Below are 17,742 nucleotides of genomic sequence, written 5' to 3' on the forward strand. Positions count from 1 at the left end.
CTTCTAAGTCCATTTATTTCAAATCATAAGCCACCCGTCTGACTGCAGACACGCAGTGCAAAGAACAATTCAGCGAGAGCAAAAGCCATTTCACACCGATTACTGTTCCAAAAACCTGCAATAAATCTCCACCTTTCAAAATTAACATGAACCAACGAATGTTTACATTCCAGCTTCACAGCGTTTATTTCAAAGGAGCTGTTTGAATGACGAAGCCTGGACGCTCGAGGTTATATCTTCCAGATCGTGGACACTCCTTCTTCAGCCACATCCACTCACCTGTCTGTCCTCTAAGGAGACAGTGAAGGAGTCTGCAGTAAACACCAGCTGTTTTCCAACTGACAGACAGCAGAGGAGAAACTCTCATGCTCCTCTCCCTGTCCTTCTCCCCCTTTCCACTCTCTTCTCGAGGTCTGCCTTCACCTCTCTAACCCCCACTTTTTCCTCACAATCCCCCGCTCTGGTTGGCTGGTCTTTTCAGTGTCCTCTCCAACAAAAGAAACAAAGGAGGCAGGACCACTTTCCCTCTTTACCCCCCTGCAGAGAGAAGGAGAAGGGGGTACGAGGCCTGCAGACCACCCCTTCCAAAGCTGCAAAGACCCCGTTCAGCTCGAGCAAAATCCTCACACCAACACATGCAAACAACATGCAAACAGCATTATAGCATTTTACAGCATCTCTGTGGAGCAGCAATGTGCAGGTGCAGAGGAAAATGCAAAATCAGAACCCATCAAACTCCAGGTCATTATGTCTACCGCCACTTTGTTTACACATTCTGGATGCAAAAACTAAAGCATGCAGAGTCCAGCACTAAGTCAATGAAGAGTGTGTGTGAGAATTCATGTGCCTGGTGTGTTAAAGTGCTTTGAAAGCTGTGGGAACTAGTTGGAGTTTTAGACCTTGGGAGTGAGCAGATTTTTATGGGGTGGGGCTGTTATGGCAGCATTTCCCATGTAGCCATTTCCCAGTGTGGTGCTGTGTGATGCAATAACACGGTCTTTTTCCACTGTAGGTACTTAGAAACACGTAACATGTAGCCATTGCGTTGGGTTCTGCTTTCTTTTCAACTGCTCTGCGCCTGCTGTGAGGACCACTTTGTGGAACTACATTTGAGCATCGCTCAGGAGGTGATAGTAAATGCAACGTCCAGCTGCTTTGAAGGGTTTCTGGCAGAACTTTTGATCATGACCAGTTGAGCAGATGTGTTTTTCCCTCATATCAGAAACTGCTACTGCAAAAACAACAGTAACTTTTCCTTTCCAAAAGGCAGACCCTCCCACAGTGAGCAGGCATATTTTATCATTACATTATAATGCACTCATTAGAATAGTTCAATTAATTGCTGGACAAGGTTCTATCAATATGGCAACATATGAGTTCCATAACAATCTTCTTCAAAGCGCTCTCCAATATTAAACAGAATTCGGCTACATTTCATGAAGATGTGCATTCATCATCAAAGGGGCTCATCTCTATTTGCATATCAAAGTGTAACATCTAAATAAAAAACAAGCTAATTTTGTTTCTTCCTAGTTTTTGTGGTGCTGTTAACAAGGACGTATTACCAATTGTTATGTGTTTACAGAGCTGCTTTATTAGTGGTGCATTACTTCATCTTTTTATTCTTCAGAAAGAGAAGCCTTAATACAGCACATATTGATTGTGTGCAGTATTGACAGTATTGTCATACATACAGTTGTATACAGTTGTGTTTTTTAGCAAGTAAATTGAAATCAAAAGCAGAGCTCTGGTGACTATACCAATTTCACCATGATGTTCACTGAAATTCAGATGTTCAGTGATGTAATCACCTTTTAATTTAACAGCTTTCAATTTTCTTTCCTTTTCTCTGTTATCAAGAACGATACCTAACAATCTGAGAAGCAGTTCTGAGCATGATGTGGTCTTCTGGGTTTTACACATAGGAGACCGTGAAACTGATATTTATTTGGCTTGGATAATATCAGTATACCAGAGTTATTAGAAATCCCTAAGGTATGTTTTCCAATACTGTCATAAATACAGGCGCTTCACTTTCAGTTAAACTCACTGAATGTACTGCAGAGCAAGCACCACCAGAGCTCAGTCTCTGGTCTCTACTGGTGGAAAAGGCAATTGAGCTGAAAGGCACTGCGGCACCTAGTGGTGGAGGGAGAAGTTGCAGGACTGTAAACAGCCGGCAGCCAGTAGGCAGAGAGAGACCGGTTTGGATTTATTTTGATCAAACTGGAGCAGGTGATTGTTGGAACAGTGGACTTACTTACTGGATTACTAGCAAGAGTAACCAAGATGGCTTGGGTCAGTTTATTCCGTTTCGGTCAAATGAAGCATATTTTATCATGAGTTAACGAACCAATTAAGCCTAGTCACTTTTCTGTTACAGAGAGAAAGTTGAATTTAAAAGATGTACAGTTGTGTTTCTACATTTAATAAGAAAATTGGTGTGTGAATATTACTTGTCTTAACAATTTTTGCGTTTATATATTGTGTATTTATCTGCCTGAAAAGCTGAAAGTAAGTAGCATACCTTTGAAAGGAGTGTGCACACTTATACCATCATATAACGTATATTCCGGTGAAATTTCAGGAAGGTATAAAACATTACATACTGCCCAAGCTTAATATTTATGTTATTTCATTATGTTAAATCAATAATATGACTGCAAGACACTGACAGTGATAGGGCCTGAGTTTGAACCTAAATACTCACTGAGTGGCAACCTAACTGTGTCCATAAAGTACAGAAAGTACAGAATCGAATCCAATTTATAGTGTGTGTAGTGATCTGGGTTTAAAATTAGAGTCTATTCGGATCAGATTTAAATAGGGGTTTTAAGACAGTAGAGAGGATTAAAGCTTAAGAACAGGGTAGAAGAATTGATGTCTTCAAGCGATAGACCTCAGAAGTACAGAAAAACAACAGTGTGGGCGTGTTTGTGTGTGTTCACTGCCCTCCCCGCCCCCACCTGCCCCAGGTGGAGGTCTCATCTTCTCACCGGCGGTGCACTGACAAAGCTCTTCTCATCCATGTCACCCTATCTCAACAGCCGGGCCCCTTTCTTCAAGGGCTTTCTACATAGGCCGGCTTCAGCCCCACAGACAGATGGGAAATGATACGGGAGCATGGGTATGCATGAATGCAGGCACGAGGGAATACTGACAAAATGAGAGCTGCGGAAAGCTAGGAGCAATAAGTTGCAGAAAGGAAGGATAGGATGAAATTGAGTTTTGCAAGAGAGAGTGATGTTTGGAGGTTGCAGAGGGATGTGAGTGAGTGAGACAGCAGGGTGTGAGGAAGAGAAAACAGATCAAATCATGCTGAATGCCTCCAGTCAAAGCCACTAGTTCTTCAAGTATTCCCTCCCACTGTAAAGTCCTGTATCAAAGTTGTCCTTTAACCACATCCTCAATCTTGTGCAATATATACACACACACACACACACACACACACACACACACACACTACTTTCTATTTAATTCTAATTATGTCAATCTTTTATTTAGAAATTATACAGTTCATTATTGGTGTTAGGTTTGGGCAGTATATAATATTTCATACCTTCCTGAAATTTCAGCAGGGTATATGGTATATGGCTGTGTAAGTGTGCACCACCTACCCCTCACTTGCTTTTGGCGCTTGTGTTGAGCAATCAGAGCGTTCACAGTGGACATGCCGCAACCTTGAGCTCCACAACTGGTTCACGACCAGCAGCAATAGTTTTGGCATCTAGTCTATTTTTTCCGCAAGCCACAAGCAAATGATATAAACGCTATATTAGATATGATATGAATGATTTGAACATGATAAATTATAAATATATTCATCCAGTGCTTCCACCATGCTTCTCTGTTGTGTCAACAGAGCGGGAGCGAAAGACGAGCAGACACACACAGATAGACAGGCACACAATGACACACAAAAACACTCACAGACACTTAAACAGAGACACACAAACAAGCAGGGACAGAGCAGGGACAGAAAGAATCTCCATGTGATTAGAAAGGAGCAGAGAAAGACAATTGCTTCTGATGGTACGGAGAAATGCGCTCTTGGTGTGAACAGCCAGGCAACTGCTAAAGGGCGGCTGCGCAACAGTTAACACGCTTCCGCCTCCTATGTAAAACCCAGCGTTAGTTACTGTTGCTGGTACAAAATAAAACTCAGTAAAACCATCTTGGTTACTCTTGCTTGCAATCTAATTGGTAGGTCCGCTGTTCCAACTATCACCAGCTCTGGTTCAGTTGAAAAAGATCTTTAATTCACCAAGTTAGGTGTAAAAAACATGGCGTTACTCCACACGGTCTCTCTCTGCCTGCTGGCCGCCAGCTGTTTACACTCCTGCGACTTCTCTCTCCAACACCAGATGTGGCAGTGTCTTTCAGCTCAGCTGCTTGTTTTACCAGTAGACACCAGAGACTGAGCTCTGGCAGGGCGTACTGTGCACTACATACAATAAGTTTAATAGAAAGAGGAGCGCCTGTATTTATGACAGTATTGAAAAACATACAGTGATACTGCCCAACCGTAATTGGTATGACGGATGGCTCTAAATACAATGAGGCCCAATAACCTTAAGGGCTGAATATAAATATGGGCAGGGTAAGTGTTTATACTATTCTGGCTGTCTGCATTCATGGATGTGGTCACACATGTTTGGCTGCACACTTGGCCTGTGCGATGGTCATAAATTCTGGGTTAAACACCGAACAGAAACTGATATTTTTATCATGCAGGCTATTGTGGCAATGTAGATTCGGGGAGTATAATTTGGGCAAAAGTGTTGTTGTTGCTACAAGAAATAATTGAGTTATTGGGAATTGGGAATCAATCAGGTAAAATAACACTTTGCTGGTTTTGCTGAATTCATGAGAAACTGCCCCAGAATCTGAAGTGAACTTTTTTTTCACCTGGAACACTTCTACAGGATTGGTGGTTAAATTCTCTCCTTCCCTTTTAAGCACTCAGAATTGTTCCTACAGTTTCAAGAGCATCCAAGCTTGAAAAGAGCTCAAATTGTAAGTCACCACAAGCCGAAATTATACTTTCTAAAACCACAAAGAGACTAACATATATGCAATGTTATATAAACAGAACAATGTGCCAAACTGCTGTTGTGTGTCCACATCCATTTTTGTAAAATATCAAGCCCATAATATTTTCTATGCAAAAAATAAACCAGACTTTTACTTTCTAAATGCCACAAAACAATTATTTCAGGTTCCTCATTACACCCCTGTTTCCTCTCCCACCTTTTACTCACTTCTTTTGTGCCTCATTTTATTCTGTGATGTGTGGATGCAATACATACATGACTAGATATTTTCACACTAAATCTTTCAAAATCAGTATGATACCAGCAATCTGATACCTTACTTTGCTATTAAAACCCTTTCATTTCTCAAAATGAGACAGATTTCTTGATATATCAGTGATAAAGGTCATCTTAACACCAATAACCTTAAAGCTCTTAGAAATGATGAATTTACAGATCACTGCGACTTAATACAATGCAGTCGCTGGCTTTTGGTTAATATCTAGAATTAACAAAAACTGTTGTTGCACATTTCTGATCCCTTGTTAGCACACATTTAGCTTGTTAGGTGGGGGCAGCTGTCACACTTGGTGTCCTGTTAAACTCTGTCCAAACTTTACAACTTTATATGAAAAAGAACCAGTCGTCAAATACTCAAAATACTAGATTTTACTGAAATATTTCTGAAATATTTCTGAATTGGATACAGTCCTAGATCCTGATGGACTATCCATTGGTATTGTTTCTTTGGTGCTAATGCAATGCCAGTTTCAACACAATACATGTCACAGCCATGTAGTTCAGCATAAGAGGTAGTGGACATTTCACATATTTTTGTAATACCAGAATAAAATGTTTGACTTACAATCCCTTCAAAAGGCAGTGTATGTCAATGATATGTTAGTAAAAGAGTTCTTTTGTTGGCCTCAGTTAGTCCAGTTCAAGCTCAGGAGGCAGACTGTGCTTAGGTAAACCATGACATCACGTGTATTCCAGCTTAAACACTGACCTTAAGTACACCAGCTTCATTCATGACAGAACAATTGCAGAGCAAACACACACACAACATGAGCTGCATGTGGTGGAGGCACGTAGTGTACCCTGAAGAGTTAATAATTCACAGTCATACAGAGTACTTCACGTGCTGCTTCAAAGAGATTTCAACACTCAAATCTATTCTACAATTCACAGCACTGCATATATCTGGGTCCCCATTTACATATCTGAATAATGAAGAGGCAAACCCAGCCTAATTAAATCCTCAGAGAATCCTGGGGAGTGTTATCACTGTTCTTGCTATCAAATAAAATCCTCAGCTCCCCCAAAAATTAAGGCTTTGCTGATTCAGATTATGGACCCGAAAAGACCAGAGCATCTTCCTGTCCAGCTTGGGGCCTAGTTGTAATGTTCACTGTAAGCAACATGCAGAGATATACGAGTAAATCCAAGTGTGACTACAGCCAGTAATGTCTGACTTTCCAAGCACAGCTGCACTCTTATACCAGTCTAACCAGTAATAAAGTAAGGCAGGAAACCATCATATATTCATGGTGCTGTGACTTCCAGGGAATTCAGCCTGAAACTCTACATAAATATGCAAAAAAACAAAAACACCCCCTTTGAGCTGTCTTTTAATTTTGTCACTGTTTGTGTTTACTAATGAGCATAATCACTGCATAAATTTGTCATAGATTAACTGAGCTGGCCAAGGGTTAGGGTAGTTTTGCACAAGCTTCATAATCCCAGAGCCGGGCTTTTACCTGAAAGTCTCCAACAGCATAAGAAAGCCTGGGAAAATCAAAAAAAGGAAACGAAAGGAGGAAACAAAACCTGACAAAAGGTAGATTACGCACAAAATGTACAGCACCAAAAAGTAATGAATGCTTCCACCTGTTAGTTGCTTGCTAACTTGTTTGGTCTGTGTGACATATTAAGTCAATCAGAAGAAGGACCAATAACAACCAGTTGAAAGGAGACATATCTCAACCTACCGTGGCAGAGTCGGACATCCCGTCTATAAATCAATTCTCCCCCGATGCTTGTATACTGGGACTGTAGTCCAATTATCTGGCCTGATCTAGCCATCATCGTAGCTCCGCTGGGTCTAAAAGTTTGATTTCACTATCCTCTGCACCAGCTGCTCCTCTCATTCATCGATCTGATCAGCTCTGATCGGATTGACACATCAATTACCTACCCTGCTTTATACACCTAAAACTGCTGCTGAGGGGAAAAAGAACTCTTGAGAAGTTCCTCCGGCTTTGTGTTCATGGACCAGCAAAAAACAGAGCGTAAAACTACCGATTTTATCAACTTATGCATTGAAATAACTGACAACAACTCTGAACACTATGAACTGTTTGAATTGCCCTGTCCTCTGATGAGGCTATATTTAATGTCTGCTATCTTGAGGTGTCCTACAGCAGGGTGGTGGTATCTAGGAGGAGGGGCCTCATATCAGATTCCTTGCCCGTCTTTTATCCCTCTGCTCAGAGTTTGCACCACCAGCATATTGTCCCTAATCTTGGTGCATCTGTTGGCTCGCAAAGCCCCATTAAACAGTCAGACCACTCTGATAAGGTTACTGACTTAATGCTCAGTGACATAATTAAATTGAGTATTTAATCTGGCTATGGGAGTGGAGGAGCCCTCGACCCCTGCTGGGCAAGCAGAGTGCTCACATGTCTCAGCCTTCTTCCGGATAACTTGTACTTTGATTCCCTTTGGGGTTATTGCCCTCTCCAACAGAAGAGAAGCGTTATTTCATTAACAAAAACTAAGACTAAACATGTTAGTCAGCAACTCAGTTTTTCAATGACTGAGACATGACTATGACGGGGTGGCGTCAATGGCATTAAATACCAACTGTGCATACAATATTGTTGACACAAGAAGAGACTGTTTAAAAACTTCACTAAAATCTCTATTTTTGACAAAAAAGAGGAGATGAAATATTTAAGACATTTTTTTCAGTGCAGCAGTTTTGTGTCCTGTGCTGCGTGCACCACATCAAGACTACACTGGCAGGACACAATGAGCACAATCTAATGACTAATAAAACTGAAATGTCAACAGTTTTCACTGACTAAAACCATATAACAGTTAAGGTTTCTTTGACTAAGATAGAACCAAAATTACTTACTTTTAGTAAGCTAAACCTTGACATTAACAAACAAGATGAGGTTGACTAAATATAATAAAAAACAACAAGGAACTTTGACTAAGGAAAGTAAGATAAAAACTCATTGCAAAGAATTTGCCTGTTGGTTTCTGGTCCATAGAGACCTCTAAGAAAATAAGCTAATTGAATGAATGGAGATTCTAAGATATTACGGTAGAAATGCTTGAGTGTGTTTGAAAAGTAAATCAAACTAGTTTGTACAAAGTGTCTTCTTAAATGTGTATTTATGTCCACACTTGAAGGTGGGGCAAAAAGTTCAAGAGGGCAAGAATCTAAACGTGCTAAAGATGTAAACTTTCAAACAGTCTCCCCTCCAAAGCATTCATGGTGTTGCATTTGATTGTATAAGGCCAAAAAGTGACAGAGGTAGCTGATTGAGAGACGTTTTATACTTTCGCACCTCTGCTCACTTGACCAATGTAGATAATGTTCTTGAACTTCTCCCTTAAGCCCTCTCCTGTGTCCCCTCTCTAAATTCAGACATTTTTGCTGGTCCGTGAATTCAGCGCAGGCAGAACTCAACGTGAGTTCTTTTTTCCTCCGCAGCAGTTTGGGGAGTTTGAGTGATAAATGGGGCGTGATAAATGGTCTGTCGATTCCCTCAGATCTGTTAAGATGGATGAGTAGAGCAGTGACTGCAGAGTTGAGTGAAAGGAAACTTTTGACCCTGTGCAGTTTCACTGTGCCTCGCATTCTACTGCTCCATCTGTGCCCAGAGTAGCTCTGTGCTCTAAGAGTGTGTTGCCATGAATAAAGAAATGGTACATGTATTCAAATAGCGTTACTAATGAACTGTCCAGCTAATATATATATATATATATATATATATATATATATATATATATATATATATATATATATATATATGTATATATATACATGGCAGCAGATGTTTTAATTGTCATGGACTGCCACAAATAAGGCTGGATTTACACTACATGGTTCAAGTGACTCAATTCCAAGTTTTTTTCTGTCATGTACTGACAGACTGGACAGACTGGATATGTATCATCAAAGTGTGGCACATGAATTCAGTTATTTTAAGGATGGTTTCAGGCCTCATTCATATGTGAAAATAAATCAAACATGATTCAGATATCTGCAAATGAGTCTGTAGTCTAAGCAAACAGGTTAGATATTCCCTGGCATTGCGAGTCATACCTAATTGAAAATGCAACAAAGGTGCATTTTAATGATGTAATTACATGAGCTTGAAAAGCAGAAAATATAACAATGGAGGACAAGGGCTTAAGTCAATGGTCAAATGCAGGTTACTTGTCTTTTAAGCCTTTGGGGTGAAGAAACTGTTTCGACGAAAATACAGGGTTTGTATCAAAACAAACATATTTATGAGGACATTAACTCACAATGGGAAAGCGCAGTTTTAAACCCTCTTGCTACAGTGCCAACAGAAAATAAAAAGCTTAAAAGCATAGTGCAAGGAGGCTGGAAACCATAACGGGCAGTTTCCAAACCTCAGTTTATGCATGCACATTGTTTCAAGTGTAAGCAAAATTTAAGCAGGTGTAAATGCAGATATCTGATTGAGTCACTTTTAGAGTAGATGTAAGCAGGAGGTCAAAAATCAGACATAGGCAACAAATTGGAATTGGGAATCAAGACTTGTGGTGTAAATCCAGTTTAAGTGAATGTGTGAGAAACCCTACCCCATATTTGAAAAATATGGCTCCCATCTCTACGTAATGGCCAGCTCATCACCAAGCCCTCCAGTATGGCTGTTCAAAACTGCAGTAAACACCATGACACCATGAAATGGAACCTGACTATTCTCTATTTTACATTTGACTGGGCATCTTGGAATGACACTTCTATACAAACTGCAATCACAAAAAATTAGTTAATCAATGGCTAAACTGACCCAAACCTGATCATACTTGATGTGTCCTCATTTGTTCATTACCAAAATAACAACGTAAATGACACAGCGGATGCTCAGCAAGACGAATTCCGGGAGCGTTCCTGAATCTTCTCAGACAACGTTGCCCTCACTTTAGCAGATGACAATGATATTAAGAATGTTTGTCTGTTTGGAGGCGGGGGGTGGGGGGCAATGAAAGGTTTTGACACCACATCCTCTCTGGAGTCCCTCCAGCTTCCAGACAGAGAAAACAAGAGCAGTCGACACCCAACCCCCTTCACCTCCTGACCTTTGGCACCTTGACTGTGACAGAATTTGTGAGGTGAATCTTGTTTATTGCAGGGGCATTTTACCACCTCTGCTGTCACAAATCCTGTCTGTTAAATGCTAACATCTGTGATGTTGCTATCAATTACTCAAGTTAAATTGCATGCAAGATTATTTTAATTCAATATTGACAAATAAAAAAAAGAGAAGTGTTTATAAATTTTTAAGTTTAGCCTTAAGTTTGACTTACAAAATAATCAACTGGGGCTAAAATTCTTCTCACTATCATTTGTCTTGAAATGCCAGCAATGTTTCCAAAATGACTGAAACAATAATTAGTTCTCCACATTGATCTGGCAACCTATGAAATTTCCATTTTTCCATCTAGGGTCACCACAGGTCAAGCCTTTAAAAGGTCAAATGTGCACACACCATAATGGCAGCGTTTATACTCAGGGCAAAAGGTCATTTTACAAGTCCAGACAGCCCTTGGTCCTCATGTCTGACTTTATCCAGGTACAAGTGCTTCTAATAAGCAGTGATGCACTTCTGGGCCAATGGAAAACACATGCTCCACTTAAGAGACTCCACTTCAACTTCCTTTCTTATTACAAACACTCATAATCTGACATTAACCACATTAACTTGAGGAAGTGATGGGAGGCTTTGCTTAGACTTGTCACATGAGACTACATTCAGTAGCTACAACCCCTCTTCTTTTTAGAACTTGAAAACCAGAAATAATTTGATGTGGGTCCAACACAATCAGTACGTTTTTAGAGACACGGTTTAGTGGAGCTACAATTATAGCTTGATTAGGCCATTTAATTGGACCACTGTCCTTGTCCTAGTGTGCAAGCAGCGGGGGAAAACCCATTTATTGAAAGCAGTATGTGCTACTCCATTGCATTTGAAGCCGTTCTACCAAAAACACCAGACTCTGTTGAGAAAAACAGTCATTTTATTCCACTGAACAGTGGAGCTGCTGCTCTACCACTGCCTCCATCAGCTGCTGTGGAAGGTTAGGGGAAGCAAAACAGTATACACTTAAAATGATATGAATTGGATGAAGTGGATAAAATAAGTTTTGCTGTGGCCCCGTCCACAGCAGGACATCGCTTAGCTTCCATGCTGGTGTTGTGGGACTGTACTTTAATCATCACAAGCGGATCTCATTGTCCAGTTTAAGTCCGACTGAGGTGTTTACATGATCGAATAGCTCGACTTCCAATCACATTATCTGGGTGTGTTTGTTCAATTTCGAGAAATTCGATTCAGTCCGATCCCATTCAGACTAAATGCTTATATGTATTTTAAAAGTCCAGTTCAGATCAGACTAACACTTTTTCTAACATCATGTAACATACTGAATATTAACCATGTTACAAAGCTCTAAATGGCCTTCTATTTTAGTGCAGCTACACTTGTGCTTTTGCACTGTAAAAAATAACTTAATCCCCAAAACATGTTCATCTTAGAGATGTTTAAACAAATATTTGTAACTGTACAGTTAAAATTTAAAAGAAAAAAAGTGGCATTTAGTGTTGTGGTTCATCACAAGAAACAAAAAATAAATGTGAAAAAAGCATGCTTCCATTTAGAAAAGCAGACAATCATGTGAGCATGCACAAGACTAAGCAAGCAAAATGTCTGGGCACACCCTAGTTTCCCCCATGCTATCAACGATGCAAAATAAATGAGCAATCATCATCATCATCATCATTGGGAGGGGATATTCAATCTCATTTCCTGGCTTATACTAAGCCACCAATTCTGTGATGAGGCAATAGGAGCAGATGGACAGGGTTTAGGAAGGCACTAAACTGCGAGAGGAGTCCATCACCCACGGGACACAAAAACACAAAGGTCACACACTCTCACTGGCAGTCCCTGTGATGGACCGCCAGCCACGACACTAGTAAACCAAGTGTATATTGATGAATGCAATGACATATGGCACAAGTTTGTGTGTTAAGAAAATAATATGACAACCTGAAACTGAAGTTTGATCTTAAAAATTTTTACCAGCCACAGCATGATTCTCTCCTGCTCGTTTCACTTTGTGTATATGAAGTTGCACTGCCTTCATTTGCAGTTTATGTTACAGTCATATGAAGGTGGCATTTTTAGAAGGGAAGTTCATATTTAGTAAAAATATGAAAAAAAAAATCATCCTTGATTGCAATACAGTACTCAGCTCAATGAATGATTATTGCTAAATGAATGATTATTTGAGGATGTGATTACGCATAATTTGGATCTTCAACTGATTTTTTGAGGCACGTTGTGTTATAAATGTATGTCACACAAAAAAATACAAGTTTTGTCATGAGTTTGACTTCTCTGGTTAATGCGAGACACATATGATACAGAAGTGATCACTAACTTTTATTTGAAAAAATAAAAATGGCACAGTGTCGCAATGTATTCTGTGACAATATTGTACTATATGTGACAATAGTGTATTATACACAGGCATTTAATATACATTTTTGATGAATTATTAATTACAAATTAAACTCTTAGTGGCCTACTTGAACCATAAAATCAATTGATTTTTAGTCCACTAGATGGATTTTGCTGCAATTTAAATGACTGAAATGAAAAGGACAGATTGACAACTTCAGATCTTATTAGATAAAGTAGTTGCTGACAATGGTTTCCTTTGGAGACAAAATTTGCAACTGAAAAAGGAATATATTTCAATATATGCTATTGCATTACTCACATACATACATTTACTGTTAAGACAAATGTCCAGAAAACTATTACTAAAATCATTATAATTTTATATTCAAAATTATGTTACAGTAAAAGCATATTAAATGTATAAAATAAATACCTTTTTAATAATTTTCAGCAGTTTTTTTAAATGTCATTTTCTTGTTTTTAGCTTCTTTTTTCCAGTAACATTAAGGGAATTTTCTCTTAAGTTTTTCTTTTCTTTTAGATAATTTTGGGGCCATGTTAAGTTGCTTGTTGCCTTCCACCCATGGATTTGAAGAAAATCAAACTAATTTGCTCAGGTTTAAGGGTTTAAACTTTATGTAGCAAACTAGAAAATAAAAGCAATTGCTTTTTCTCCCATATAGACACATTTTTGTTGCACTAAAATGATTGAAGTGAGCAACTTTACATTTAAAACTTTATCTAAATAAATAAATCCGATATTAACATTTTTCCAGGATTGAGGATATAATTTAAAAAGGTGAAAAATTGCAATATATGTTATGGCAATACAAAAGAATATCTACTTTCTAAGGGCGGAGATAAGTTGATGCAACCGAGTATTGCAATATATTGTGTGGCAAGATTGTATCAATACACAGACACCAACTCTGAATTGTCTTTATTGGATAAATTATTAGCCTAATTTAGCAAATAGGCTACAAAACAAACTTTTGGAAGACTACTAGAACTATTAAATCAATTGCTTTTCTCTTTAGACCACTTAATAAACTTTGATGCAAAAAATATTATTTTATATTATTATTTATGTTTTTATTTTATTTTTTTATATTATTTTTATTTTATAAAAATAAAAAAATGTATATGACAAAACAGATGTCAAATTTTTCCTTGGGGGCCATAATTTACAGATGAGGAAATGTTAATCAAATGGCAATATATGTTATTGTAACACTGCAATAGTCTGGTGGGACCTTTCGTGATTTCCACTCTTTCTACTTCCATATAAGACTGAACTTGTTTTGATTGAGGGATAATGTAAATGAGTTTGGGAAAGAAAAAAAAGTCCCACTAGCATGGCGTGTTAGAGTGAAGATGAGCCGGGGTTTAGTTAGCCAAACGCTGGCTGCTCTGACATGTCGTGCTGTGCCTGTAAATTGAGTAATACTGAGAAATTTGGCGCTATCATGCTCTCTGCATTTAAATGTTTCGTCACACCTCATAGAAAATAATTAACATTAATGCGAGCCGCTGCCTCGGAGCGACGACGCCAGAGGATGTGTATTCGACAAGTTAGCTAACTCCACTGAAGCTCACTGTGGAGCGGTTAAGTGAGCTTTAAGAAGCTAACCTAAGTTTAGCTAAAGTGGCTAATATGGGTTAATGAGCTGAAGGCTAAATGAAAACAAAGTGGGCAAGGGTTAAATTTGCACACAAAAGAAACATTTGTACTGAAAAGTTATTTAAATGACATTACGACTTCATTGATATATCTGTTCATATGACAGAGGCTCGGTCAGTCACAGGGAAACAAGTGAGAGAACATACGCAGTTTTTAATTTAAGTTAGCCACGAATATAAGCAGAGGAGTAGATGGTGCTCGGTGGAGGCGGACTACACCGCCCAGACTGCCACTCACCTTGCCCCGTGTGCAACTCTTCACTCACTTGCTCCAAACGCTGCTTTGCTCCTCGTTCCGGTGAAGCCAACAACTTTTCGCTGGTTTCATTCAAAGTATCCAATTTGTCTTCAGTCGGAGGTCATACACGCAGACCGACCAGCCGACACAGATTTTTCGTTATTTCTCGGGTTTACGAGCTCACAAATTCCACCGTGGTTCAGTCCGGACTTGTCCTCAGGCATCCAACTTTCACTAGTTTACCCACCGGACGCTTCCGCGGGAAAATCACTGCAGTTATTCCACGCAGGAAAAAATAACGTTACTGCTCAGTTTGGTGTGTTTCCTCAGTCCGGTTTTCCTCAGCAGGTCTCTGCCCCCACATGTAGCCGGTGAGAGGTGCTGGAGGTTTGGTGGTGCGCTCAGAGCCCGGCTCTTCACAGGCGGAGACACACAGGGGGCTTGGCAAGGGGGGTATATCGTGCTGCGTTCAATTTCTTTTCGGATTTTTTAGCACCAAGCTAAAAGGGAGAGAAGGAAGCTGACGAGTGAGGAAAACAGGTTTAATCCTTTGAAAGCTGGGCAAATTGGCTTGTTTCCTTCCAACAAACATGGGCACAAGTCCACCAGCGACTTGAGAAGATTGCCCAGAAATTGGTAAGAAACTAGTTTAAAAAGGGAATAGAAAAAATATTTGAAAATTAGCATTTAAAAAAAGAAAGAAAGTAGGAAAGAAACATCAACAAGGACTAAATCAGTAAAAAAAAAAATAAATAAATAAATAAAAAAAAAAAAAACATAAATAATAATTATTTTAAATACTACGTCCTGAGCTTTAAAAAAAATATTTTCTTAATTAACAAATATGTAATTTGTGGGACTTTTCTTTCTCAGGTTGCATATTGCCTTCTCCCCATGTTTTTGAAAGACCAATGTGCTCTGGGTTCAAAGGGTTAATTTGTGATACCCACTCTTTGTTTTAAAATAATGATAATTTAAAATAATAATAATAATAATAATACTTTCTGGAACAAAACACTGAACCAAATGATCTGGCACACAATTAACAAATATGTAATTTGTGGGACTTTTCTTTCTCAGGTTGCATATTGCCTTCTCCCCATGTTTTTGAAAGACCAATGTGCTCTGGGTTCAAAGGGGTTAATTTGTGATACCCACTCTTTGTTTTAAAATAATGATAATTTAAAATAATAATAATAATAATAATAATACTTTCTGGAACAAAACACTGAACCAAATGATCTGGCACACAAACATGAACCTCCCAATGATGGGAATGTGGAATGAATGTGAGAAGAAAAGTGGCTGTAAAAGACATTTCAGTGAGGAGAAAGAAAGCAAAATCTGCATGTACACATTCATGAATGGGGCGGTAGAAAAGCGCTGATGTATTGGTTCTTAATGTACCCACCAATCCACAACCAGCACATCTCAAGGGCTATCATAAAAATGTGCACATGTTTGAAAGAAACATGTTTTTGTACCAAACTAAATCTTCCTCACATATAAAGCTGTCCTGGTGTTGATGATGGACTGTGATGACTCCTCTCTGCCAACACAAACAGAGGTGATTTGCAGAGTGAAATCTGATCTGCTTTGTGAACTGCAGCAAGTGAACAAGGTCCACAGGGAGCTGGACTCATCAGTGTCTGAACTCTCACATCACTTAGACACACTACACTCGGGTATGAGGCATCCCCATCTATTCATGTTCATGCAAACATGAGCATTTACTGAAATCGTGTCATGTCATATCTAGGCTTCAGCTGTGGTGTTGACATGTACTGTAATGTACCAGAAGTGCAGTATTTCCCGCAGCATTTGAATGCAGCATGAGCTGCTAGATGCTGATACATGGCAGACCTCTGCTGGCCAGCTGCAGACACGCATCCACACAGCTGTCATGGCTCCGTCCTCAAAGACTGTCACTTTAGGAGCCGCCACTTAACCCTTTGGAAGCTGGAGTGACATCACTTTTGTTGTGCTGCTTTCAGATGTCTGTAACAAAAAAATTGATGCAATTTCTTTCAAAAACATGGGAAACAGGCAGTGAGCAACTAAGGGATAAATGTCTCACAAACTGCAAGAAACTTCTGGATTTGGAATTTTTTAAAAAAAAAGTTAGGGAAAACTATATTTATAATCATCATAATTAGACATGGTTAGTTAAGCATTCTTTTTAGTTTGTTTGTTTGTTTGTTTGTTTTTCTTCTCCTTTTTTTCCATTTTTTTCGGTCATTTCTTCTTCATTTAACTGGAATAAATGTACCGTTTTATAGTTTTTTTCTACTATCACGAAGTTATCCCTTTTAAGCAGCCCTGAGGGTGCCTGTTCGAACTTTAAACACCACTGCCTCTGAGTTTTTAAGCTCTATGTTTTATTAAATCAGCTAATAGAGCCAAATAAAAGATGAAAAAAATGTTTTCCTTGCTATTTCAAGAGTCTTCTGCTATAATGAAGCATGGTATTAGGGGAACTGAAGCTGTGGATATTTCTGCTGCTCCATGATGTTGTGTGGTTTTCAGAGGACGCGTCACCTGACAGAGACCACACAGAGATCGCAGAACCTGCTGCACTCTCTTGTCATCTCTAAGGAGGGTTTCTCTCCCGCTCCATCTTTGTCTCCTCTTGTGAAAAGTAGTCTTTTATCTCCCCTCTCTTAATTCTCCTGTAATGGGAACTAAAGCCAGATGAGCTACACACTCACTTCAAAGATCACTCAGCCCCACCCAACATGCCACACCCCAACCCCCATGCATGATGCATTATTATCATTATTATTATTATTATTATTATTGCAGTTCAAGACCATCTTCATATAACAGTCTATGTTTGAGAGCAGGGAAAATGGCGTCGTAGTGTGAACACCTATTCCGTCGGGCTCCGGTGAAATTTCCTGAATTATCCGATTAAATGACGTGCTCACCTGGTAAGACTCTGAATGTATATGTGAGAGCAGCTCTATAATGAGCCTGGAGAACTATTTCGCTAAAATGCCTGACTCAAGGACCAAATCCAAGAAAAAGACACCAGCGGGAAAAAATACTAGCAACG

At 39.2% G+C, this 17,742-nt stretch overlaps 1 protein-coding gene across 1 annotated transcript in view; it reads right to left on the bottom strand.

Moving 5' to 3' along the window:
* The window catches only part of plxnb1b (plexin b1b), a 144,248-nt gene extending 129,165 nt beyond the window's left edge, over positions 1-15,083 (bottom strand). The window contains exon 1 of the mRNA XM_042498427.1: positions 14,688-15,083. The gene's annotated coding sequence lies outside the window, so the exon portion shown is untranslated. The remainder of the gene's footprint in view (positions 1-14,687) is intronic.
* Positions 15,084-17,742: the final 2,659 nt, after the last annotated feature.

Source organism: Plectropomus leopardus, chromosome 2 (assembly GCF_008729295.1).
Source record: "Plectropomus leopardus isolate mb chromosome 2, YSFRI_Pleo_2.0, whole genome shotgun sequence".
Taxonomy (NCBI): Eukaryota; Metazoa; Chordata; class Actinopteri; order Perciformes; family Serranidae; genus Plectropomus; species Plectropomus leopardus.